Raw genomic sequence first — 26,944 nt, 5'->3', positions numbered from 1 at the left:
CTCTGTCACCCTTCTCTGGACACGCTCCAGCACATCAATGTCCTTCTTGTAGTGAACGGCCCCAAAGTAAACATAGGATCTGAGATGCTGCCTCACTACTTTCCAGTACAGAGGGACAATCACTACCCTGATCTTGCTGGACAGAGTGATCACAGTGATCTTGATACAAACCAGGATGTCATTGGCCTTCTTGGACACCTGGGCACACTGCCAGCTTATGTTCAGCTGGCTGTTGACCAACACTTTCAGGTCCTATTCTGTGGGGCTGTTTTCCAACCACTCTATACCAAACCTGGAGCATTGCATAGGGTTGTTTTGACCCAGGGGCAGGACTGGGCACTCAATAACACTGAGCTGCTGAACATCAACAGCAAATGATTAATAAAAAATACAACAAGAGCTTTCCTTCAAAATAGCAGTTCAGCTGGCTGTATTATGAAAGATTTTGTCTTGTTACTATGCTACTAAAGATGATAATACAGTGAGGAAACACAAAGGTAAATATCAAAGTGCCACACAGTTTATTTAAACAGTTTGCATTTTCAGGTATGAATAGCAATAGAATATTTCAAATCTTAAGACAACAAATAAAAGTGACTAAAGATCTACCTGTGTGTAGCACAGAAGCTATTGATAGAGTTCTAGCAGAGGAGAAAAAATCTTTATGTTGTATTTGGTATATTATGGATAAAACATTCATGAAAGCCCCACGGCTGTTATATTTCAGATTATATTATATGACAAACAGCACAATAACAAGAATTTTCATAGAACATAAAAGCAGGGTTTGATTTTTTTAGGTTCACTCTCTACTGAGTTAATATATTGAGCATTTCTTTCAGTGTGTTTTGTACTTCTCCGCTTGCTCCTGCATGGAGAAGCAGCTGTTGCTAACAAAATGGATCAGAAAACAATTGTTGAATGCTCCAGACAGACAGCCAGTGGGCTGTTCTAAGGAGTTCTGTGAGAAATTTCTTATCAGAAAAACAACAGAGACAACAACTAAAGGCAACTGAGACTGCCAAAGGAATACCATAAGCTGATCAAGACTGAACTGATCAAGACATTTCTAGGAAATAAGCAGAGATGAAACATCAGTCCAATGGTAGAAGATAAGTGGACCTTGTTTCCCTGGAAGAAGACAACCCTGAGAAGGTCATTCAGAGGTTATTTATAGGTTCCATCAAACTGAATTTTCCATTTCAGAATCTCGTATTATTAACTAAGTCAGAGTGTTAATGAAACTCCAAAAAACAAAGTGCTGTTTGAAACTGCAGCAGAGCTTTGGAGCTCATCTTGGTCATGGCTGCAACTCAGCAATGGCAAAGACAGGCTTATGGACTCCTGGGGCATCAGGCTGATGATCAGTTTGTCTTGGCAAGTGGCCAAGACTATGGTGTAAAATTCAGTGCAATAGTGACAATAGAAAAAATGGATAGCAAGATTGCCGAATGTTGGAGAAAATCTAAATGAAAACATGAATTGAAAGAGAATTTAGAAAACTTAGAAAAAGCAACTGGCTTTGCAGAAGTAAAAGAACATGAAGAGAGAAATTCAAGGAACAATGGATATTTAGAATGCTTTAGATATACTTTGAACACAAGTATCATGCTGGAAGCATGTGAAAGTGTGATCTGGACACCAGGTTTTATTATTTACAAATACTAACTCAAATGTAAATATGTTGCTCCTTGTGACTGAATTTTGAGGTCATTTATGAAGAGATTTTTGCTGAATTAGATGCATGTCATGGAAGAGCAAATTTGCTATAAATTTCTTCCTTAAAGGCCAAATTACCAAGTATTAATTCTAATAAAATGTTGAACTGGAGAAAAATAGAAGACAACTTCTGCCTGTGTTCTAATTAATCTTTGCAATTCATCTTCAAAAAGTGACGCTTGAATGTGTGTAAAATATGAGTGAGGTAATATTTTAATGTCTTTTGGTGTGAATGTGTATGTGGTGAAAAGTGACTTTAAAACACTTATGACATAAGGGGAATTTAAGCCATAATCAGAAACTGCCTTTTTCACATCTTTCAGAACTAGGAAAGGTACAGGTTCATATGCAGGTGAACTGTTAGGGTGGTAAAAAACAGGGAATGGTTTCACTAATACTAAATCTACTGCTGTTGCCTGTTGTCTGATGTGAGAGTAGGGACAGGTTTGATTACTGGGGGTGGTGGGATTTTGGCTATGGGGTCTGCCATCTTGGTTGATTGCAACTTCCGTAAACATGGCAGTGGGTGGGGCCAGGAGGAGTGCCCCCCGCCCCTTTCCCCTCCCCTTCTGGGGGGGGGGGGGGGGGGGGGGGGGGGGCACTCGGTGGTATAGCTGTGGGGACAGTGCCACCCAGCTGGGTGGTGGATAACTGCCACTCAGGGGTATTGGGAAACCAACAGTTTCTGGGTGGTGCCACAGAAAAAATGTAGCCTGGAGTCATGGTGGGGCAGAAACCCCCTCCTTGTGACGCAGCAGGATACACCACGCATGTGGGCAGTGCCGCAGGGTGGACTGCTCTGCCCTGAAATGCGACGGGATATGCCACGCCCCTGGGTAGTGCGGAGGGCTCCACGGCAGCTCCCCGTGATGCAATGGGGTGCACTATGTCAGCAGGTGCCACCATGGGAGGGGCAGTGACACCTAGCAGGGTGGTTGGATAAATGCAGCTGCTTAGTGGTAATACGAGAGGTGCAGTGCCCTCTGGCTGCATGACGAGATAAGCACTGCCACCTGGTGACAGCATCTGGGCGCATGGTTTGATTTCCTTGTGTAGGGTAAGGAAGAGATGAGCTGGTCTTGCGGGCACTGCCATCTTGGGTTGGGGTATCCATGGTAGGCTGCAGTGTTTTATGTGTAATGGAAGTGTTGGTAATGTATCTTTCCCTAATTCTATACCCAACGCTTGCCACATGCATGGAAAGCAATTCTGTTCTGTCCCTTCCTCACATGCATTTTTCTAGTTTCATTTTTATCTAATGTGTCTAGAATAATTCTCCAAGCCATGGGCACTTGGGATGCCAGAGTATCATTATTTTGTGTTGCTTTCCAGAGTCTTTTTCCAAGCTTGTTCCATTCCGCATAATGAACAGGAGAAACATAGAAGATGACTGGTATCACTAGAGCACTGATGTGTAAGACCTCTTGTTTACATATATTTAAAACAAGATAAAAATACTGTAATATGTCACATTCATTCTAAATTGTAGAAAGTTAAAGCAGGATAAAAGTAACTATGGGGATTTTCAAAGTTATTCTCTATATATTTAACCCTGTTCCAGATGAAAAACTCCCACTGTTTTCAGAGAATGCCAAGTTACATCAATTCTCAGTAGTTTTTAGAAGAAAGAATTTGAAATCCTTCTGTGTTGTACTGTCTTATTGACAGTTTTTCACTACTATGGCTTAACAAAAGTCAGCCCTCTAAGATGTGTATTTCACTCTCTAGCACTAAGAAAAATTGAAGCTTATCAGGGTTTCTTGGTTTCTTCTGAACTAGTCATTTATATTTTGAAACTAAATCACTAATCTCTAAGAATTTGCCATGTCTAATTCCAGTAGCAAAATCTCCTTCCAGCAAAAGCTCCCAAACCATGGCAGGAGTCGTCTTTTTTCAGTGAATGTAACCCTTTTCCATTGCATCCATTGCCACTTTGAAAATCATTTATGCCTTCAACAAGCACAACAAAAATCAATACAGACCCTTCTTTTCTTTAAAATATAGAGTAGAAACTGGAACCGGTTGTATAAATTTCAGTACATTACAGATCACTTATGGACTTCATAATTATTAAAATTGTTCTATCAATTACAATATTTGCATGACTGGGAAGAAAGAAGGGAAAGAAATCAAAATATGGAACAAAATATTTGTTATTTCTCAGTTTTCTAGAGAATCTTGGATTTCTTGTTTTTAAATGTTTACTATATCAAAAATCTCATGGCTGTAAACATATTTTATACAAGAAAACAGAATTTTGATCTCAAAGAACACAATTTCCCAGAAAGAAATTCAGCAGAACAGTATTAAGCATAAACTATCTTAATAGGCTGCCATCATTCAAATGACAGAAATGTTATCAAGTTTCACAAAATTCCACCTTCTTTCTCCAAAACTGTTATGGGGCACTCCATAGATTTAAAACTGAGATGCAGTTCAACCAAGAGAAGTAAAATGCAAAAGATATTACCTCTGTGGGTAGAGTTAGATGGTAAAAACAATAATAAAGGTACTGTTATAAAGTGAAACTAGACAATGATGAGGATAATGGTCCATATTAAGTGTAGAGAGACCTTAAGAGATCTGGATAGATTAGAGAGATGAGCAATCACAACCATATGACACTGATCTTCTCTCTGGTGACCAGCAATAGGACATGAGGAAATGGAATGAAACTGCATCAGGGAAGTTCAGATGGGACATTAGGAAAAGGTTCTTTAACAAGAGTGTGATAGGTCACAGGAACGGTCTACTTGGAGAAGCTGTCAGGGCATTAAGCCTGTTTGATCTCAGTGAGCATCTGGACAATGCTTTCTTTCATACAGTTTGGTTTTAGGCAGTCCTGCAAGGAGCAGAGAGTTGTACTTGGTGATCCTTATGGATCCCTTTCAACTTGAAATATTCTGTGGTATTGGGGTAATGTAGATTAGCTTAGCAGTGGTCAAGGAGGCAGAGAACTCAGGCTGCAGTGTGATCAGAAGGCTCACTGAAGACAAAGGACTTTATTTCTAGTAACAGCTTCACTTTTATCTACTCCTACATATAACATGCCAGTACACTATTGGTCAGTAGCTCACCTAACATACATGGAAAGATTCTACTGGTTACAGGGCATTCACTTTCTACAAGTGCCTCTCTGGTCCTTAAGGATGTACTCATCAGTCACCTCAGACCTTAAGAGATCCACACACAGACACTGTCATCCCCCACACTATGCTTCTAAAATTCTAATGGAGAGATATTTTTACCGTTCTCTTAGCCTTAACTGTGTCATGAAAGAGGTTATATTGTGTGATTGCAATTGTTTTTCGTAGCCTATAAACTGTTTGGATGACTACACAATTACATGCGGTATTATTGAAGCTGCTGGAATATCTTGTTCATATAAACACAAGTGAGCAAAAAAACAGTTCTTCTTTACAACTAGCCCTTACTAGAGTTTAAATCAAGTGCAAAGCAGCACTTGTAAACTGTCAATCAAACCCACCATATTTTGAATATCTAGAAAGACAATTTCATTTTGGATTTTATAACTAGGAAAATTAAATACAAAGTAGGAAATTAAGCTTGCTAGAAATCAGCCAATATGGTTTTAAATTATGGTATAGGAAAAAGGACATTTTAAAATGTAATTAGTTTGTTAGGAAAATTGCATTGTCTCTACGAGAGTAAATCAAGCAAAAGATAAGCTGGCAGCAGCTTCTAGACATAGACATGAAACAAATCAGGAAGTAGCGTCATTCCTGACTCTATAGGAGTAGCAGTGTTGGAATAAATTGGCAGAACTATCATTGATATTTCTTTTTTCCAAATGTGTGCTGTAGTTTATCATAAGGTACAGCCATACTTCAGACAAGATTGCACTGTGACATATCAAATTCCATGGCAGAAACCCCAATACAGGAAAGTAGTTTTCTCAGTGCTTGCTTACCCCATCCATTTCAAGCATCATTTTAATGAAATGGAACTCTGCTGCTCTATCTTCTGTTAGATACCCTGTTTACTATTCATACTGATATATGTAACTTGCATGTTTCTAGATATACAGCATCATAATAAACCAGAAGACACATGAATAGAAAAACCTTAAAAGCACTTGAAAATACTTTTTTTTATTATGTGTTTCCCTTTTGGGGGGATGAAAGTGACTGGTGACTAGTGCCATTAATAGAATCAAAGACAAGTGTTTTTAATTATTGCATCTGTGGCCTGAGAGTCGGATGAACTTTAATTTTAAAACCATCTAACAACATATGGATTTTATCTAAAAAGTACATGTCTGTCTAAAATCCTTCTTTTCCATAATAAATTACAGAATCTAAAGCATTACCATACTGCTCAGTTCACTTAAATAATTATTTTAGAACAAAGTTAATTATTATCAATAATATTCTTATATGCAATGTACTTAGTGTACAGTTTTCAGTCATCACTAACTTTCCCTCAACACATGCTATTTATTTTATTTCTATATCATAACTATTTTTATTATTCTAAAATATATACATATGCATTAAAAAGAATAAAGTGCATTTGAACTATTATTTCACCTTCCATGATTCCTGTCAAAATACTGTTATTAAAATAGAGAGAGAAAGAACAGTCAAAACACATTTGCCAAAATTAACATATTTCTAGCTTTGTAGCACATTGCAGATTTTGGCCAGCTATTTTCCACTCACCATGAGAAACTTTGCACCATATGTCCAGCTCTCATTTAGAATGGATATTTATCTTATTTGGAATAACAATCATGAGAACTATCAAGTCCCCAGTTATATGGTAACACAACAGCTATCTTTGGGTAGGGGGTTTTTTTCCCCTATTTTTTCTTAATTAGCACTTTGATTCTTCAACTTAGAAAGATCTCCTTGCATTTTTAGACTTGGGTTCACCCAGTAAAATTTCAGAGCGTTAACTTTACAAATATACTAGTAAAGTCCAAATATGCCTTTTCCTTATATTAATATGCAACACATTTTAATCAATTCTTCTGTTGATAACATTTCATAAAGAAGCAAGTTCTAACACTGCAGAAAATCGAGTCCTTTTTTGAAACCTGCAAATTAGATGTTCTATACAGACCCAACACAGATAAACTTCTAAAGTTCAGATCAAATCCAAATCCTATTGCACAGTGGCAGTAGCAAGAATACCAATCAGAGCAACTGCTGGAGAAGGAATATAATGTAGTGCCCACATCTTTGTAGATTATCTAAAGCAAATTCCCTCATGCTGCTGTCATTGAGCTGTTACAGTGAGAATCAGCAGATGGTTAATCAATCCCAAAATGCCCTTCAGGAGCTACAACAGCTGTGTATGGTCAGCACAAGTGAACTCATCCAGAGTAAATGTGAACTGGAATCCGTGCAGCATGGAAACACAATCACTTCCTTTCCTTGTTACAATAAAATGAGTCTGCAATATTTCTTAAGGTTTGAACTTTCCAAAGTAAATTCAGCTACATTTCTATAGCATTCTTGTGCAAACAATCTACATATAGCAAATCCCAAATCAGTTTATTAGTGGGGACAGTTAATTAAATTGAATTATTCTAGGCTGAGCTAAAGGTACCATCTGCAAATTACAGATAACAGCCTTGCAGTTTATAATCTCAGGAAATATTTGCAAATTTCATATAATTTATTCACCAGTATTTCCATGTACCCCCAAACACTTGTACACATATTTGGGTTCAAAAGGGAAAAAAAACCCAAAACATTATAAGACAATATACATTCCATTGTACAAAACTAGCCCTGGAGCTGTTTCTGATACATAAAGCACCCAGAGTTCACTATTTTTCATAGTCCGACATTACAGACTAGGACAACAGAATGTATCAGAAGAAGCAATATAAGCTTGGAAATCACAATATAATTAACAGCAAAGTATTCAAAACCATTCTAAAATTATCATTTCACTAAATTTAATCAATCTATTTTATTTTGACTTTTAGCTGCTCTTTTATGAATTGGTGTAAGACTATGTTTTCATATATAAGTATTTTAAATGGACATGGTGTGCTGGTTTTGCCTGGGGTACACTTCATTTTCTTGACAGTGGCTGGTATGGGACTGTGTTCTGCTTTTGTGCTGAACACAATGTTGGTAATATAGAGGTGGTTTTGTTACTGCTGAGCAGTGCTTACACAGATCCAAGGTCTCTTCTGCCTTATGTACTGCCACAGTGGCAAGGAGGTTGGGAGTGGATGGGAAACTAGGAAGAGACACAGTTGGAACAGCTGACCCCAAGTGAGGAAAGGAATATCCACAGATTCACAGAATTGTTAGGGTTTGGAAGGGACCTCTGGAGAACATCTAGTCCAACCTCACTGCAAGGCAGGATCATGAAGAAAAGGTGACGCAGGAAATTGTCCAGGTGAGTATAGAATATCTTCAGAGACGGAAACTCCATGACCTCCATAGGCAGCTTGTTCCAGTGCTCTTCCACCCTCGATGTAAAGTTCTTACTCCTGTTGAGGTGGAACTTCTTGTGGTTTAGTTTATGGCCATTGCTCTTCATCCTGTCACTGGGTACCACTAAGAAGAGTCTGGCACCATCTTGACACTCACATTCATGTACATGCATTGCTGATATCCCCTCTCAGTCTTCTCTTCTCTAGACTAAACAGGTCCAGCTCCCATAGTCTCTCCTCCTAAGAGAGATGCTCCAGACCCCTCATCATCTTTCTGTCCCTCCTCTGGACCCTCTCCAGTAGCTCCTTATCTTTCTTGTACTGAGGAGTCCAGAACTGGACTAAATATTCCACATGTGGCCTCACTAGGCCCAAGATCACCTCCCTCAACCTGCTAGACAGACTCTTTCCAATGCAGCCCAGGATATCATTGGCCCTCTGGCTGCAAGGCCACACTGCTGGCTCATGGTCAACTTGTCGTCCATGAAAACTACCAGCTCCTTCTCCGTAGCACTGCTCTCTAGTAGGTCAGCCTCCAATCTGTACTGGTACTTGGGGTTATTCATCCCAAGGGGCAGGACCCTGCACTTTCCCTTGTTGAACCTCCTTAGGTTTCTCCCCACCCAACTCTCCACGCTATGAAGGTCCTGCTAAATGGCAGCACAGCTTTCAGGATATCAGCCACTCCCCCCAGTTTTGTCGCTTCAGGAAACTTGCTGAGGGTACATTCTATCCCTTTGTCCAGGTTGTTGATAAACAAATTGAATAAGACTGGAGCCAGTATGGATCTCTGGGGAGCACCACTGACTACAGGCCTCCAGCTGGATTCTACTCCACTCATCATGACTCTGAGCTCTTCCATTCAGCCAGTTCTTGACCCACCTCACTGTCCATTCATCTAACCCACATTTCCTGGAGCTTGCCTATGAGGATGTTATGGGAGACAGTGTCAAAAGCCTTGCTGACATTCTGGTAGAAAACATCCACTGCTCTCCCTTCACTGACCCAACCTGCCATGCCATCAAAGTAGACTATCAGATTGGTCAGCATGACTTTGCCTTGGTGAATCCATGCTGACTATTCCTGATGAGTTTCTTTTACATGATTGGTGATGACCTTCAGAACAATCTGTTCCTTTAGCTTTCCAGGGATGGAGGTGAGTCTGATTGGCCAGTAGTTTTCTGGATCCTACTTGTGTCCTTTTGGAGTAACACTGGCTTTTCTCCAGTCACTGGGCACCTATTCTGTTCTCCATGATTTTTCAAAGATGATGAAGAGTGGCTCAGCAATTACATTATCCAGATCCGTCAGCACCCATGGGTGTATACCATTAGGCCCATGGATATTATGGTGCCCTTATGGATATTAAGTCTGTCTACCCAATCTCTAACCCAACCCTGTATGAAAGGGAAATCTTCCTTTCTCTCCTCTTACCTCCGAGGTCCAGGAGTCCTGAGGTCTGATCTCAGCAGTAAAGACTGAGGCAAAGAAAGTATTCAGTAATCCCACCTTCTCTATGTTTGCCATCACCAGGACATCCATCTGATTCCGCAGCAGCATCCCATTTTCTCTAATCTTCCTTTTGCTGCTGAGATGCTTGTAGAAGCCCTTCTTGTCGTCCTTTATATCTCTTGCCAGACTCAGTTCCAAGGGGGCCTTGGCATTCCTTTTTGCATCCCTGCAGACATTGATGATGTTTCCATAGCCTTCCCATGGGCTCTGTCCCTTTTTCCACATTCCATAGATTTATTTCTCCCATTTGAGATTTACTGGAAGCTCCCTGATCATTCATGCAGATCTCTCCCTGATTTCTTGATGGTGGTACACTGGTTGCTGGTTAGATGAAGAAATGTTTGAGTATTGACTAACTCTTATGAATCCCCTTATTTTCTAAAGCTGTAAGTGATGGTATTTCTCTAAGGAGACTCTTAAAGAGGTCAAATTTAGCACTCTGAAAGTTCAGGGTTTTAGTCCTGCCTACTACTTTGCTTCCTACATGCAGTTCCACCATCCCATGGTCACTACAGCCAAGACTGCCCTCAATTCACACATCTTCAACCAGTTCTTCCTGGTTTGTTAATATAAGGTCTAGCAACATAGCTGTTACACACCAGATCAGTCATTATTGGGTCAGAACCACCTCGTGGGGGTGCGTGCGTGCGTGTGTGTGTGTGTGTGTGTGTGTGTGTGTGTGTGTGTGTAGGAGGAGGAGGGAGCCGAACCTTTAGCATTGTCCACGTGGTCAATAAGGATTGCTGGAGTCAGCAACCACATGGCAGGGAAGGCCATACGGGGCACCTGTCAGTCAATGAGGTCCACCTAGTAGCGCAGCCACACCATGCCCCCTTGAGCCTTGTTGGCTGTAGCACCCTTTACTTAACGGAACAGTGAGTGGTTAGTGAGCCAAAGGTCCTGCCTGGAGGGAGTGGCTAAAATAGCCAGAGTCTATAAACAGTCACACACCTGGTCTCTTAGAAACCATCAACATGTGATCATCTGAGTGGTAACTGTGGTTTTCTTTCCTCTTTTTGTCTCTTTATTCTTTCTTCTCTTAATCTCTCTTTATTCTTTTCATTCTATTTTCTGTATTTAACTTAAGTTGCAATTATTTCACTTAAGTTGCATGAAGTTTGTGTTTGTTGAGTGTAAGAAAGGTTCTCCATAGCAATGCTTGTTAGTCCTGATAATCTATTATAATCCTTTTGTGAAGTTGCATGTTTATCCCTGTAAAACTCTTTTTGCCAAAAAGCCTATTTTCTCACCAGATTAAAATAAATCTCTCAGACAAAAATGTATAGTTTTTCTCCAGATGTAAATTCAAAGTATCAAAGAACCAATGGCTTTGTAAGAGTTTCTGTAGGCAAAAATCTCTTGAAACTTGAAATTAAAGTGTACACCTAGTAAAACTTGGAGCTTCGGGACCAGATTGTAACAACTTCCCTCAGGGGTTCCTCTACCACTAGCATCAAAAAGTTATCTTCAGTGATCTGCAGGAACTTTCTGGCCTGTGTGTTCTGAAGCATGTTGTCCCTCCAACAAATATCAGGGTGGTTGAAGTCCCCCAGGAGAAGAGAGACATGTGACAAAAAAGCCATTTCCAACTGCATAGAAAAAACCTCATCAGCTTCTTGACTGGTGGAGTCACACCCTTTCGACCACTAAGGAAGCCCAGCAGGAGGCGGTGAAGCCCAACACCTCCTGCCATCAGGCAGACAGAATGGACCATATGGATGGGGACGAATGGAAACAGGTGCCTGGTCGTAGAGGCAAAAACACCCCCTCTCGACCCCTTTCACCTGCCAGGGTGCCCTTAAAAAACAGGTGTATGGCCCTGGACTCACAGAGTCTGATGGAGGACAGTCAGGAGGAAGATCTGTCTACAAGGTCTTCTGGTTACCCCCAGTCTACTGGACGGGTTGCAACTACAGGTAAGAGGAAAAAGAGAAGGGTTGTTGTAGGCGGTGACTCCCTTCTGAGGGGAACTGACGGCCCTCTATGTCAGCCAGACCCATCCCACAGGGAAGTTTGCTGCCTTCCCGGGGCCAGGGTGAGGGATATCCACAAAAAGGGCTGCAAGCAGGGCCCTGGCAACTACAGGCCTGGCAGCCTGACCTCGGTGCCTGGCAGGGTTATGGAGCAGTTCATCCTGAGTGCAATCACACAGCACCTTCAGGGTGGACAAGGGATTAGACCCAGCCAGCATGGGTTTAGGAGGGGCAGGTCCTGTCTGACCAACCTGATCTCTTTTTACGATCAGGTGACCCACCTGGTGGATGAGGGGAAGGCTGTGGATGTGGTCTATCTGGACTTCAGCAAGGCCTTTGACACTGTCTCCCATAATATACTCCTGGAACAGCTGGTAGCCCATGGCTTGGACAAGTGTACCCTCTCCTGGATTAAGAGCTGACTGGAGGGTCGAGCCCAGAGAGTGCTGGTGAACGGAGTTGCATCCAGCTGGTGACCAGTCACTAGTGGTGTTCCCCAGGAGTCTGTGTTGGGTCCAGACCTGTTTAACATCTTTATTGATGATTTAGATGAGGGGATTGAGTCCATCATCAGCAAATTTGCTGATGATACCAAGTTGGGAGGGAGTGTCGATCTGTTGGAAGGCAGGAGGGCTCTGCAGAGGGATCTGGATAGACTTGAGAGATGGGCTGATTCCAATGGGATGAAGTTCAATAAGGCCAAGTGCCAGGTCCTGCACTTTGTCCACAACAACCCCCTGCAGCGCTACAGGCTGGGCACAGAGTGGCTGGAGAGCAGCCAGGCAGAAAGGGACCTTGGAGTACTAATTGACAGGAAGCTGAACATGAGCCAACGGTGTGCCCAGGTGGCCAAGAAGGCCAGTGGGATCCTGGCCTGTATCAAAAATAGCGTGGCCAGAAGGACCAGGGAAGTGATCCTTCCCCTGTACTCTGCATTGGTGAGGCCACACCTTGAGTACTGTGTTCAGTTCTGGGTCCCTCAGTTCAGAAAGGATATTGAGGTGCTGGAGCGAGTCCAGAGAAGAGCAACAAGGCTGGTGAAGGGACTGGAGCACAAGCCCTATGGGGAGAGGCTGAGGGAGCTAGGGTTGTTTAGCCTGGAGAAGAGGAGGCTCAGAGGTGACCTCATCACTGTCTAGAACTATTTGAAGGGAAGTTGTAGCCAGGTGGGGACTGGTCTCTTCTCCCAGGCACTCAGCAATAGGACAAGGGGGCACGGGCTTAAGCTCTGCTAGGGGAAATTTAAGTTGGATATCAGAAAAAAATTCTTTCCAGAGAGAGTAATCAGGCATTGGAATGGGCTGCCCAGAGAGGTGGTGAATTCACCATTCCTTGAGATTTTTAAATGCAGATTGGACATGGCACTTAGTGCCATGATCAAGTAAATGGACTGGAGTTGGACCAAGGGTTGGACTTGATGATCTCGGAGGTCTTTTCCAACCCAACCAATTCTATGATTCTATGATTCTTCCTCCTGATCATCTCCTCATCTGGGCCTGAGTAGGCGTCAATACACTGAAACTGCTCCCTCACATAAAGAGCAACTCCACCACCTCACCTCACTGACTTGTTCTTTCTGAAAAGCGCATAGCCATTTGTGACAACATTCCAGTCATGTGAATTATCCCACCATGTCTCTGCAATTGCAATGAGATCATTGTCCTGTGACTGCATACAGATTTCTGGTTCTTGTTCATTCTTCATGCTGCTTGTCTTTCTGTACAGGCATTTTGCAGAGGTAATGAAGCATGTAGGGTCCCTCGAAAGGGCGTTAGAGGATTCACCACAGATATACACAACTTTGTTGTGGTTAGCCCTATGATTCTCATCTTGAGCGGCAGCCAAGGAACATCTGTCACTGCACTGGTTGCTATGGCCTACTCCCCCGGAGGAAGCAATAGCATGAGTTTTGCCACTTTGGACCCCACCCCCTGAGTCCTTTAGTTTTAAGTCTGTCTCACTAAATTGGCCAACTTGCTGCAAAAGACTCTCTTGCTCTGTTTAGGCAGGTGGAGCCTATCTCTAACAAGCTACAATCATTAAAGTACAACCCATTGTTGTAAAAGCCAGAACCTTCTCAACAGCACTAGTCATGAAGCCGGACACTGAATAGCACTATGTGTCTGCTGCTGGCTGTCCCTGTTTCTCTAACTGGTACAACAGGTGAGAAGATGACTTAAGCATTAATATTTTTCAGCTTCTTCACCAGGGCTTTAGGGTTTTCCTTGATCTTGCCCATTTTTTGGCTCAAGCCACCATGAAAAAGTAGCAGTAGGGTTGATGAGCTGGGGTACCCTCTTGGCAACATCAGAGAACTTAGCCCCCAGTTTGCAGCATACTTGGAGTGACTTCCTATCATGCCGGTAGATGGTTGCCTCAGTGCCCCTTAGTAGAAAGTATCCCACTAAAATCACTTTACATTTCTTTTTATGGTAATCACTTTACATTTCTTTTTATGGTAACCACTGTGCACTGTTTGTGCAGGTTCTCCTTGTTGGCCTTACTCGTGATATCTAAAGCCATCATATCCATTTTTGGTCTGGATGTTAGAGTGGAGGTTGAATTAGAGCTCTGCTTTTGTGGGCCACCAGGGTCCAAGGTGTCTCACAATCTCGGTGGTATCCATTCTAGGTGTATGGTTCCAAAGCCAAGTATCTATCTCTGTTTCAGTCGCTCTAACACTGCTCAGTTTATGAACTGTGTCTTGTAATTCAGCCACCTGCTGCAACAATCAGCCTGTGCACAGAAGGTACCAGCCTTTTCTCCAGTAGATGTATCTGGCCATCCATTGCAAACTACCACCTGTACTGAGATCTCTTTCCTTACCAGTTCTGTCTGTGTTTAAGCAGCAGACTGCTCAGGGGCTGTCTCAGTAGACACACAGAGTTTGGGTCTGAGGTGAGTGCCTACCACTATGGCAGAGACCTACATCACTTAGCACTCTGGTGCGGACCTCCTGATGACTTAGCACTTACCTACGATGTGGACCTACTTGCAGATTGCAGCACATTTCCCACATGCCCTGCCTACATAAACTGCCATGTCATGTGCTTATGTGCCACATCCTGTTTGTGTGCCCTATTCTCTGCATTTCTGGTCTCTGGTACTTCCTGGAGCCTTTCAAATCTCCCACAGGTGCTCCTAGCAACACCTTCTCTTTACCTGACTATCTTGCAAGAGCTTCCAAGTACAGACCGGGCTCTCGGCTCATGCTCAGATGTCCCTGAGCTCAGGAACTCCCCTGTACGGCTCAATATAAATGCTCACACCCAGACTTACCTCAGTCACTGCTGCCGGCACCTCACCAACTGACCATATGACTGTACTCCATACTCTATGACATCATGGTCAGTTTATAAAGTGGGGGAAGAAGGAGGAAGGCAGGAGGGGATGTTTGGAAAAATGATATTTGTCTTCCCAAGTAGCCATTATGTGTGGTTGGGCCCTGCTCGCCTGGAAATCACTGAACGTCTGCCTGCCCATGGAAAGCAGTCAATTAATTCCTTGTTTTACTTTATTTGTGTGCGTGACTTTTGCTTTCCCTATTACACTGTTTTTATATCAATCCACAAGTTTTCTAGCTTTTATGATTTATTCACCTGTCCTGCTGGTAGGGGAGTGTGTGAGCAGCTGAATGTTACTTTATTGCTGTCTGGGGTTAAACCACAACTCATGATATCAGCAAAGTACTTTGAGTTTTATTCTCCTGAAAATTTATGTTAAACTTTCCAATTTAAATTTTGACTGAGACAAGAAAGAAAAAAATTTCATCATTCCCTACCAATATTACTAGTAAACTCCAAAATAATTTAATAAAAGCTATGAAATTAGGTGTTATCAAATTTCATAAACTTAAGAATCACAACAAACATAAAAACTTTCCCTGTTCTGAGTAATAATAAAGTAATAAATCAAATACCAGTGACTATGTAGCTTGTTCACATTTTAGAAATGCTGTACGAAAACAAACAGAAAAAATCCACTACAGTAAGACAGTATCAGTTTCCCTTTAAAATTAGCGTCAATAAAATCAAAACAGTTTTCCCAGATATTACTGTAAGATTATCATGGGTAAAATCTGTTCTTTAAAAACAAGGAACATTTGAATCTCTTCATTTGCAAACAATTCTTATGTCAGTAAGTTTTTAGAACTAGATTTTTCAAACTCATATAGAGTGTTAACTGATCAAAATCTCAAAGATTCTCCTTCTGATCCTTTATCACACAGAAGATTCTTCTATTTTCTACTATTTGTATATTGTATACAAAGAATTTCCTTTTTTTTTTTTTTGTGAGAGAGACATTTCGGAGTATGGCATAACTCACTGTTGGGTCCTTCTAGGATGTTCTCTCGATGTTCGCTCATTGCTCTTAGTTATGCCTTTGGGAGGAAAATGAAGTTTTCAGATTGCACTATGTAACCCTTCTTCACACACAACATTTATGTTCCTCAAGTGTTTCTGGTCCCTTCCCCTTTAGTGACAACTCACCCAAGCCCTTATTCATGTTTAGCTACTTCAGTGTTTTGTCCTAAGTCAATTGCCACAGCCTCTTCATTGTTTTTATGTTATGTGAGAACAGTTAGATTTTGTTTTTCTCCGGCTCCTATGCCTGGAGAGAATGGCTCATTCTCTTTATGTCCTTACAAGTGTATGTCAACTATATAACAATCCATGGATATATTTTTCAACCAAGAGCACATGTGTTCTTTTAGTGTTATAAAGCAAGGTATAAAGTTTCGATATTGAACTCTATTTTATTCCTGGGTAATCTATTTAAGAAATAATTAAAAATAACTTAGCACCCTATATATGACTATCTCTTTGTCTCAAGGGTTTATCCCTCAGCCTAATTTAATATAGATAGACACCAAGAGGATTAACAGAACTCTCTTTATATTTCTGTTTTCAATTACTGCCTATTGTAAACTGGCAACTTTCTTAGAGTACTTAGTAGATTCTCTTCAAAGTAGTTTCTGAAAATAGAAAGTGTGTCTCATTTGGAATTATTGATGCATATGTCAAAGCAAAAAAAGGCAAAACAAAAAAACATAAAAGCAACAGCAACCCCCCCTCAAAGAATCATCCAACCCCCTTCCCCAAGATACTGAAGTGTTATACTATAAACTCCTGTTGTTGACACAATTTGTAAAATCTCATTTTATTTTAGTAGAATAGAAGGCTGGTCTTCATCCTGGAGTTCCAAAAATTAATTGAAGAAAAGAAAGGGAATTGAGAGACAGTAGTATAAGAAAGCAAACTGCATGCATATACTAAAGTTGGATGGAGAATATCAGATGAACTTATGTTTTTACAGTGATTCCCTTGCAAAGAATGTATGGAAAAGATTTCAAAGTCCATCAAACACCATTTTTCCTTCTCTCTAGTAAATATTATGAGCCACTGTTTTATTATTGAGAGAGCTCTCAGAACAGAGACTTCTTACAAAACAGAGGAATAAAGAATATTCTGACATCAGTAAAGCTGGTCAGAAGAGGGTAATCTTAAAAGGGGAGGGAGGGGTGGAATACCATCACTCAAGTTTTCTGTAAAATAAACATTTGCTTTTGGCCTAACAACACTAAAGTGTAGCCTTAGAGAAACTGTAGAGTGTGTAGACCCATGTTAGGTAAAAGTCCCTGATCAAAGTGTATTTCCTGTGATGGAGAATTTCATCTTACAGCATTTATAATATAGGGATATAATTCAAGTCTTGAGATTTGCAAAAAGAGAAGGATCAAATACCTGTGGTCTATATCCAAAACATGACAATTGAATAATAATGCTGTCCTACTCTTTCATGGTTCTCAGTCTGAAATATATGGTCTGGAGTTTTGGTGGGGAAAGGAAAAAAAAACCTGCCACAAAATTCTTGTGTTTTAGCCTGACATTTGTTCAAGGAAAAACCTGTCCTAAGGGAAGTAAAGTTTTTTCTTACTAAACAAATAATGCACAAACCCCAAACTTTATGTGGGAAACCCAAAACTATTTTCAATATGAGCTCAAGAAAATTATAAAGACATGAAACCAGGATGGGCTGCAAATGCTTTATTAAGAGGAGCTTAGTAAGTAAAAAGAACCCATAGATGATGCATGAAGTGCTAAAGCCTGAGGTCTGCTAGAAAAAAAAAAAGTAAGAATCAAATCCATGCCCCTTCAATTTTTCTTTTAGATTTCTCATTTTCCCATTTGCCAAGGCTTAAAAAGCCAGTTACAGCTGTCAAAACATAAACCAGAATTTTCTAGTTGGAAGGCACTTTACATATACCCAAAGATCTTTTCTTGAAGGAGCCTATCCTCAACTGTCGATTTCACCACAAATGTATCATGTTAGACAGAATAAATCAATCCACAGTCTGTTTTTGTTTGGATTCACTTTCACTTGGGAGGATAGAACATATGGAAATGCAATTGTACCTAAACATTGGAAAAGAAATTGGATCAAAACATTGGAAAAGCAATGCTTTAAAGCTTAGAGGTATGACAGAGATAGAAAACAATTTTGTAACTTTGTTCTTTCTTGAAAATTAAATAATTAGGCTTTTCTACATCTGTGTTGGAAAGACAAAGGCAATCTTTAGAGACAAAAACCTCTCCAGTTACACATATTGAAAAGGAACCAACAATCTTCATTTTGAACACATTTGGCAAGCCTACAAAAATGTATGTTCTTGATATGGAATGTACTACTTCTATGAAAGTTTTTAGAACAACCAGTAGGAAGCATGTTTGTTTAATCAAACCACATCTTTCAGAAAAGTAGTGAAGGTTTTTGGGGAATGGGAGTCAAAACTGCTCAATACTGGACAAAGAAGGCTGACAGCTGTTGCAATAGACAAATCTCCACAAATTCCATTCTTCAATATCATTGTCTTTTTTGCCCTTATTTCTCATTGTGCAACATTGTTCCAATCACAGCTTTGCTAACATCCAATCTTTCCCTTTTACTCAAGAACAAAGTGTGAAAGGATGTCATCTTCCGTAAAAAAAAATTATAATCAAACTTCATCCTTCATTTTGAATTTTTAACACGTGCTTGGGAATTATCATTATAAAGGTATTTCAGTGATTCCTTCCAGTTTTATGACGAAAACTCACCTTTGTATTAAGTCTACAGGAAAACAGAACTGAAATGCCTATTCCCAGAGATAGCCAAGACAAGTAGCCCAGATATCTGACTACTGTTTATCACCTTATTTTTCACTTCATCATTCTTTGGAACTCCTCTGTTTCTTTTGGTTTACAGTTAAACTGTAATGTGTTAAATTTTAATAATTTTGTTTTGTTTTGTTTTCTTGGACTGAGTTAACAACAGAGATTCTGATTGGAAAACTATTTCTGATAAAAGAACTATCCACTGACACTTACATGGTAAATTGAAAGTCTCTGTTTTCCTTTCTCCTTAACATCAGAGCAAACGCACATCCAAGTAAAAGGTTGGTAATTCAAGATCTAAATGAATAAAAGGGTTTTGTTGTTGCTTGGTTTTAAAAATACAATACAAAGAAGAAGCAGACATTTCAATACTATTATTAAACAGCAGGCCAATATTTTCCTTCTGCTTCTGCTTGTTGTTTACACATCCATGAAAAACCCATTCTTGTATTTTTGGTATTTCTGACTAATTTCAATATAAGCTTCATTCTAACTGCATCTTTGCATGCCCTGGGAATGCCTTGTAGCTCTCAACAGGTACGTATCTGCCCTTCCTTCTCTGGTACACTTCCCTTTTGGTTTTTAGCAGACTCCAAAGCTTGCAGTTAAGAGGATCTTTTGCTCCACCTACTCCTCTTAAAGATGTTCAACTATTTTTGTGCTTCCAGGAGTGTTCTTCAAAATCTCCCAGCAGTCGCTAGCTCCTTCATAGCCTATGAGAGCTTCCCACAAAATTCCTCCTAGATAAGCTCTGAGCAAGATGAAGTTTTCTCTTCTAAAAGCTATAATCACCTTCTGCATGTTCAGCAGGACCCTGAACTCCACAACATAGTGATTGCTACAGCCAAGGCTATCACCAACTGAGATATTACAAAGCAAGTTTTCTTGGTCTGTGAGCAGCAAGCCCAGTGGCAACTCACTCCTCGTTGGCATATCTAACATATGTACAAGGAAGCAGCCCTCTATGCATTCCAGGAACTTGACGGATGACAGCTGAGCTGCTGGGTGGTTGAAGTCACCCATAAGAACCAGGTTCTGCTGACCTGAAACTTGCTCAAGTGACCTAAGTATTGCTTTCTTGGGCTTATTTTCTTGATTTGGAAGAAGATGCCTACTGTAAGATGCTTCTCTGATCTTGCCCTCGAGGCATTCAAAAGGAGTTTTACGATCACTGGAGTTTACTTCTAGACATTTAAAGTTCCCTTTAACACAGAACATGACTCCTTCTCTTCCTCCTCTTCTTTCCTGTCTCTATTTATGAAGCAGCCTACAAGCCATGGTCTTCCAATCATGTGAGTTTTCCTACCATGTTTCAGTTATTTTTATGATATCATATCTTTCTGACCATGCATGGAGCTCCAATTCCTTCTGTTTGTTCCCATGGTTGAGTGCAAGACCACCACTTAAGGCAGTTGGTCTTCTTGTTCTCATCCTGAGAGTGAGATAGGAACAATTATTGCTGCTCTGGTTGGCCTGGGTTATTCACCAGTTGGAGTGTTGCTTTGGATTTGTCCCATTCCACTTGACAGGTTTAGGATAAGGTAATTTTATATTCTTTGGGTGATGTGTGGAAGAAACAACAAAGTTCCCAAGAGGTTCCATAAAAAAACAGCTTTTGCTTGCAAACTTTAGAACATCCAGATAGAATAAGGCATTTTTCATCAGGCTTATAATATATTTTGAGAAGAAAGAGAGAGATAGGAAGGGGGGGCGGGAGGCGGGGGGGCGGGGGGGGGGGGGGGGGGGGGCGGGAGGCAGGGGGGAGGAAGAGAAAGGAGGGGAATGGACAGAAACCTGGATAATCACCACCCTAGCATCCAACCTTATCTCACCAGTTTTTAAGTCCAGGGTAGCTGAGGACACCATCCAGCATACATCTCACCATCTCTTGTTGGTTCTGGTCCCCTGAGGCCTTCCTGGTGGGCCTGTGATAATTTTGGCACCAAAGTCTCATGCTTGCACTTTACATAGTGTCAGAATGTTCCTGCACCACTTTGGGGCTTAGAGCAGTCCCATGTGTTCTACTGCCATGCAACTGAGTAGAGATAGGAGTAAGGGAGGGTGCAGAACAGTGCACTCTCTTCTCACCCACGCAGATCTCTCCCTGCTCCCCCACCACTTTCCCACCCAGTTGCTTCGAGCCAGTCAGCCATTCCTCTGGTCTCCATAGTTCTCACCTTCCCCAGTCCTTCAGTTTAAAGCCCACCTCTCCAAATTAGCCAGCCTGCTGCCAAAGAATTTCCTTTCCTTATCAAAAGTATAATAAATATATTTCAAGTCTTAAGCCCCTCTCTATCAGGTAAGTAGACTATGAACAAATGTTTATTTTATTTGTCAATACACTCTTAATACCTTCAAATCTCAAGATTCAAGGCAGAATACTGCACTAGACGGGCCTGAAGTCTGAGTCAGCATTTCTATGTATATTGTAGTTAATGAGCCCTATAATTACTGATGATATTGGGTGATTAATATGAATTTGATATATAAGAAATACTAAACCACAATTATCATGCAAATTGAAAAAAAAAAAGAAGTCTTTATTCCAGACAATATAGTGGTGGACTACTGCCGTAAAATTATATTCTGTACTACACCTAATGCCACACTTTTGTACTTCCTAGGTGACAGCAGGTATAGTTGCTTTTTGTTTTGAAGTCAAACGATTAATAGCCATCAGTTCCTTAGCTGTGAAGCACATCAGAAGAGCTTATTTTAGTGTCACTCCAGCACTTTTACCCACAGAGAACATGGTCTTGAAGATGGAAGAATGAGCAAACAGCAAAAAGAAAAGCTTATGGTTCTTAAGAACCCTTCTCAGACCTGTCACACATCTAAGGGTGGCTTCCTAGCTCCTGCCAGGAAAAAAAAATTAGTTCATTTCTCAAAAACAAATGTACAAACGTTATTAAAATTGCTCATCTGTTGTTTCCTCAGTTAAGGTTTTTTCCACTTTGCAGTAAACAGGATGCATCATCAAATATCACTCACAATTTTGTCCATTGAACTTAAAAGCCCATGCCTCTTTTTCCCTGCTACTATATGCTATTATCACTAACCTTGAGCCTTCTTTTGTTATACTATATATAGAATTGAAGGGCAAGTGAAAATTTGAATTAAATTTCTCTATTAATGTAATCAGTATCATAGTCTAAATTAGTTTACATGACATAAACAACATACATGAGTTTCCTATTTTTCTGGAGTACAGCTAGATATTCCTACAGATTTCCATAAGAAAATTAAGCTGATAGAGTCTTGGAGAATCTGAGTCCACTGCTTGTAATGTCCACTTATTTTAAACCTGAGTAACTAGCATCTGGATAATACGAGAGTAAAGGTTTGCAATAAAACCACAATACATTAAAAAATACTCATTGTACCAGGTCTATTAATCAGTAAGTGGTAGCAGCCCAGAAAAGTAAGAGAGAAAATTAAACTACTGTAAATGAAAGATAATAGATGTCTGATAAATTCCTGTTCCATTAAGTGATTTACCCAGCACACTCTCACTGGCGCTGCAACCTCTGGCATTGATTTCCATAGCAACAAATGGCAATGTTACCACCTGGAGTACATCCAGCAACAGAGAGAACAAGCTCTAACAGTGGAGTTCAAGGAAAAAAAATAGAAATCTAAGTGTACACTGTACAAGAAATAATCACATGCTGGACATGCCTGCTTTGTGAAAAAAATATTTTCCTCATGCCTAATGGCTCATGTTTTGTCCAGTTCCTGTTTCTGTTTTGGAAGGAGCATACACCGTGAAAAGTCTTATCAGCCCAGGATATAGGCAAACATCAAAGTTTATCATAGAGAATATGTATTATGTCACATCACTATTTCTGAATCTGGTACCAATATCAACTCCTCTTTTGCACCAAGGACCAACCCCCCCGCCCCCCCCCCCCATCCCCCATAGCAAAATTATTGGATCACCCACAGCATTTCCTGGAAACTCCATATGTAGCATGTCCATTTCCTACCATCTGCCAACTTGCACTATCATGTCATAGGCAGTCTAATGCTAGCTCTGCTCAAAGTGATGAATGTAATATTTTTTATTTCTGCGTCACACAAGGCATTTTTCTACAGCTCTGAGGTATAAGAGTTTGTCTTTATCTTACAGAATGAAGATTCTATTGCCATTTGTCCTGGTGGTCCCAAGCTCAGAGCCAATTACAATAAATTATTAGCTTTCTACAGATAGCGAGTACGTGACCAATTACATTGGATGCGTTTATCATATATTTATAATAGTTTACAAAGACATAAAGACTCTGATTGTGCAGGAGAACCTACTAATAAACAAAAACCATTTCCATTTATTTTGAAGTCTCGTGCTATTTTGAAATTTCCAAAGAATACTTGTTGATTTTTTGCTGTTATACTGTCTACTCTTTTATATGGGTCTGAATCATGGGTCATCCGCCACCACCTGCAACTCCTTGAACACTTCCATCAGCACTGCCTCCCTACAATCCTAAACATCCACTGGACTGATTACGTGACTAATGTGTCTGTTTTTGAACAAACAGGGGTCACCAGTATCAAGGTCATGCTGATGAGAACGCAGCTGCACTGGGCAGGATGTGTCTCCAGGATGGAGGATTACTGTCTCCCTAAGACTGGGCTCTATGGTGAACTCACCACCGGCTGCCACAAGAGGGGAGCCCTGAAGAAGAGATACAAGGACTCCCTGAAACAATACCTGAACCTTGGCCATATTGACTGCCACCAATGGTCCACTCTGTCCTCCAATAGGGATTCATGGAGACACAGTATTTATAACACTGCTGATTCCTTTGAGAACTCACACAGGGTCCGTCTCAAGGAGAGAAGACAAGAAGGACCCATTTCTTGCCAATATTGCCAAAGGAGACTTTCCACCGTGCCTTTTGCAGCTGGACTTGCCTATCCCACATCGGCCTTTTTAGCCACCAGCACACTTGCAGCAAGCGTGGGCAGAGTCCTTCCCAAATCTTCATTCGCAAAGCCTAGCCATGATGATGATGATTGTATATTGTGTTTGTAATTCATTAGATACCAGATGAAAGTACTATCTTGGGTCTTTCTGCCTCTCTACAAAGCCTTTATAAACCACTGGTATTCTGTCAGCTACACTCTGATGTGGCAAGAACTGGTATAGATGAGAGTATCTAAATAGAGCAGACATTTTTCAAACATACACAAAAAAAAGTGATTTCAGCAATAACAATTAACTTCTTTGCAAGATGCTGCTACACAGCATAAAGCCTCTGCTTTTTTGCTTCATGACCTTACTTCAGTGATCATAACTGTGGCATCCAGAGATTAACAGTTTTCAACAAAGAATGAGCAAAGCTTCTGTGGCTAATGCATACCAAACAGCCACAGCATGCCAACAACGGATTCCCCCAGGCTAAAACTGAGTTCTCTTCAGAAACAGAAAACAATTTTAAGTGTCACAAGGGAAATGTTTTAGTAGATGTTTGCCCTTGGCCCATATATGTGTTTAAATCTGGAGAGTAGAAAGCTGCAAGTTGGACAAAACTAGTTTTGGGGTACAATGCTCAGAGGGTCATTCCACAGTGCTTTTCCCAAACAAAGCAGGGGGCAGTTTCAGCATTAGGGATTACTGAAGTTACTTAGGAAGATCAAGCCTTCAAAACCTACCTGAGATAAAAACATGTATTTCTGGAGAATGAGGTGCTTCTTGCTGCTTTTTTGTTTCACCAGGATGGAAGAGTTTCTTCCTCTACTGAGTTACACTCAGGTGATGTAATTTATATGCGTGGCAGGGGAAGTGTATAGGAATATGGATATCTCTTACTGGTTGGCCTGCTATCTTCAAGTGACTTCTATTACCACAGTTAATTCAGAAGATAAGATAAATTTGCTTTCAGAGAGACTGATGCAAAAGCATATAGGTTACTTTTGGAAAAGCTTCCTAAAAGTCAAAATTCTTAAGTTACTTTACTCATGCCCAATTTTTTTAAAAAACAATCTTGATATTGTTAATCTCATTTCCAAGTCCCCTCAAGATATAATAACTGCTTCAAGTGTGGGACCAAAGTGAGATTTTTAATATTAGCACGTGGTCTGGAACAAATTGGCTTTGATCAGCCTATGTTTGAGTTTCTTAATTTTCCTGGGTGCTGTAATGATTATCTCATTACTACTGGTGTGACACTTAGAAATATTTCAATTTAAAAGTGCTGTCTAACCACAATGTCTTTCATGGAAAATTTCATTAGAATGAGATTCTCAGGGTTTACTTGTTAGCTTTTTTTTTTTTCTCTTTGAGAGACTTGAGATAACTTATTAAGCATATTACTTTCCATTATTTTGCTAATGTCTTATAGGTATTTTGGTAGAGCCATGTTGTCTTTCATTTCAAAAATATTGCATTGGACTGTATAGATGGTATACAGTTATTGTCTGTTTTTAAAGAAGAGTCAACACTTTTAGCTTTACCGTTTTGTATTCATAGCCAAACTTTCCTTTCTACCTGCTTATTATATAAAATGCTATCACTTCGAACGAAATTATCATTTAATACTGAAACTTTCAGTGCAGCTGTTACTTTGCTTACTGTGTAAGTCCTACTGGTACACAGAAATGCACACTCTAGTTAAGGAGTTTCAGCTAGTAGTACTAAGTACGTTCTCCTGTGTTGCTGATTCAGAGTCTTGTGTTTGAACAGTAAGTAGAGTTATCTGAAAAATTCTTTCACCTTTGATGGTCTGTCATGAATGAGTGGTTTAGAGTAGCTTAAAAAATCACTGGTAAAGGTATCAGGAAAAAACAGGTTTAATATAAAAGCGACAACATTGTGAAATTCATTGGCAAGGTTCACTGTCTTTCTTACTAGATGGTTAAAGTACACCAATAAAAAGCAAATAAAAATCCAGAGTCAATCAATCCAAACTGAAATAAAACCTAAACCTCTCTATGTAGAGGCTGGGGCAGGGGGTGGGGGAGTGGAAAGTGGGGAGCAAAAGGATAACAGGGAGTAAGGATAAAAGTGGTAAAAGATTCAGATATGGTTTACTGTGTCACAACAATAACTCACTTATAGACCTAACTTTCAAATCTAAAGTACTTAAGAATAAGAATGTAGGAGAGTAGAATTCCTAGCACATTTGATATAGCTTATACACTCTTAGATGCACACTCATAAAGAGTCCCTAAAAAATTCCCTTCGAATTAGAGAAATACTCACTTCAATTGCCTTTACATCTTCTCAACAGGCAAAGAATTGAGCCTCAAGGAGTAAGATGTTAGCCCAGGATTCATCATGGGTCAATGATCCTCCAAGAATAGCAAACTAGAGAGTTTAGTAGCTCTGAGAGGAGTCCCAACTCAAAGAGAGGTTGCAGTTTGCAGCCCGATGCTGTCCAGGAGTGCTCAAGGATTATCATTTTGGGCCACTGTTTATAGGGCCACAAGAGAGTGGGCTTTAATCATAGTAATCACTCTTCCTGGCTAGACTTTGGGTACACAACTTTCTTTGAAAAAAAATGTGATTCCACTTGGGTTGTTATTCAGGCAAAAAAGGTTTCCAAGGCTGTTCATTAAAAAGCAAGGAGCTTATTCCACAACACTAATTCCTGGGAACAGACAGTACTTCTGATAAACTCAAAAGGAGCTCAGTCCAGGTGTTGTTTGTCAAGGCTGAGGCCTAACGAGCATTTCTCAGATCATAATGTGGGCAGGGAAGCACCACCACACACAAATATATAATAAACAACATGACAGGATTATTCAATTTCTCAAGTTGAAATAGTTGCTCTCCTCTTGCCCCTTTCACAAAAAAAACCCAAAAAAAACCACACAACAAAAAACAAACCCAAACTCACATCATATATTGTCTAGCCTTCAATTAACCTCATGCACATTAAAGTCTTCTTTAAAAAAAAGTAAAAGTTGGTAAAATATATTTTCCACATTTTGTTGTCCAAGATCTTGATATCCACAGAAGTGACTACAATTAAAAGAGCTTCTTCTTTGCAACAGAGCACATAATTTAAATATGTAATTTATGGATGACTTGTACCTGTAAGTATTTGAGTTATTACACAGATTTCATCTGCAAGATTTCCCATTAGGTTTGATAGGATGTGTGTGCTTCTGATTTATAAGTATAGACATTGCTGTCCACTGTGACTCATAATATTTTGCAAATT

This window comes from Pithys albifrons, chromosome 4, assembly GCF_047495875.1.
Source record: "Pithys albifrons albifrons isolate INPA30051 chromosome 4, PitAlb_v1, whole genome shotgun sequence".
Lineage (NCBI taxonomy): Eukaryota > Metazoa > Chordata > Aves > Passeriformes > Thamnophilidae > Pithys > Pithys albifrons.
The sequence above is the reverse complement of the archived record's forward strand: the minus strand, read 5'-3'. Positions refer to the sequence as shown.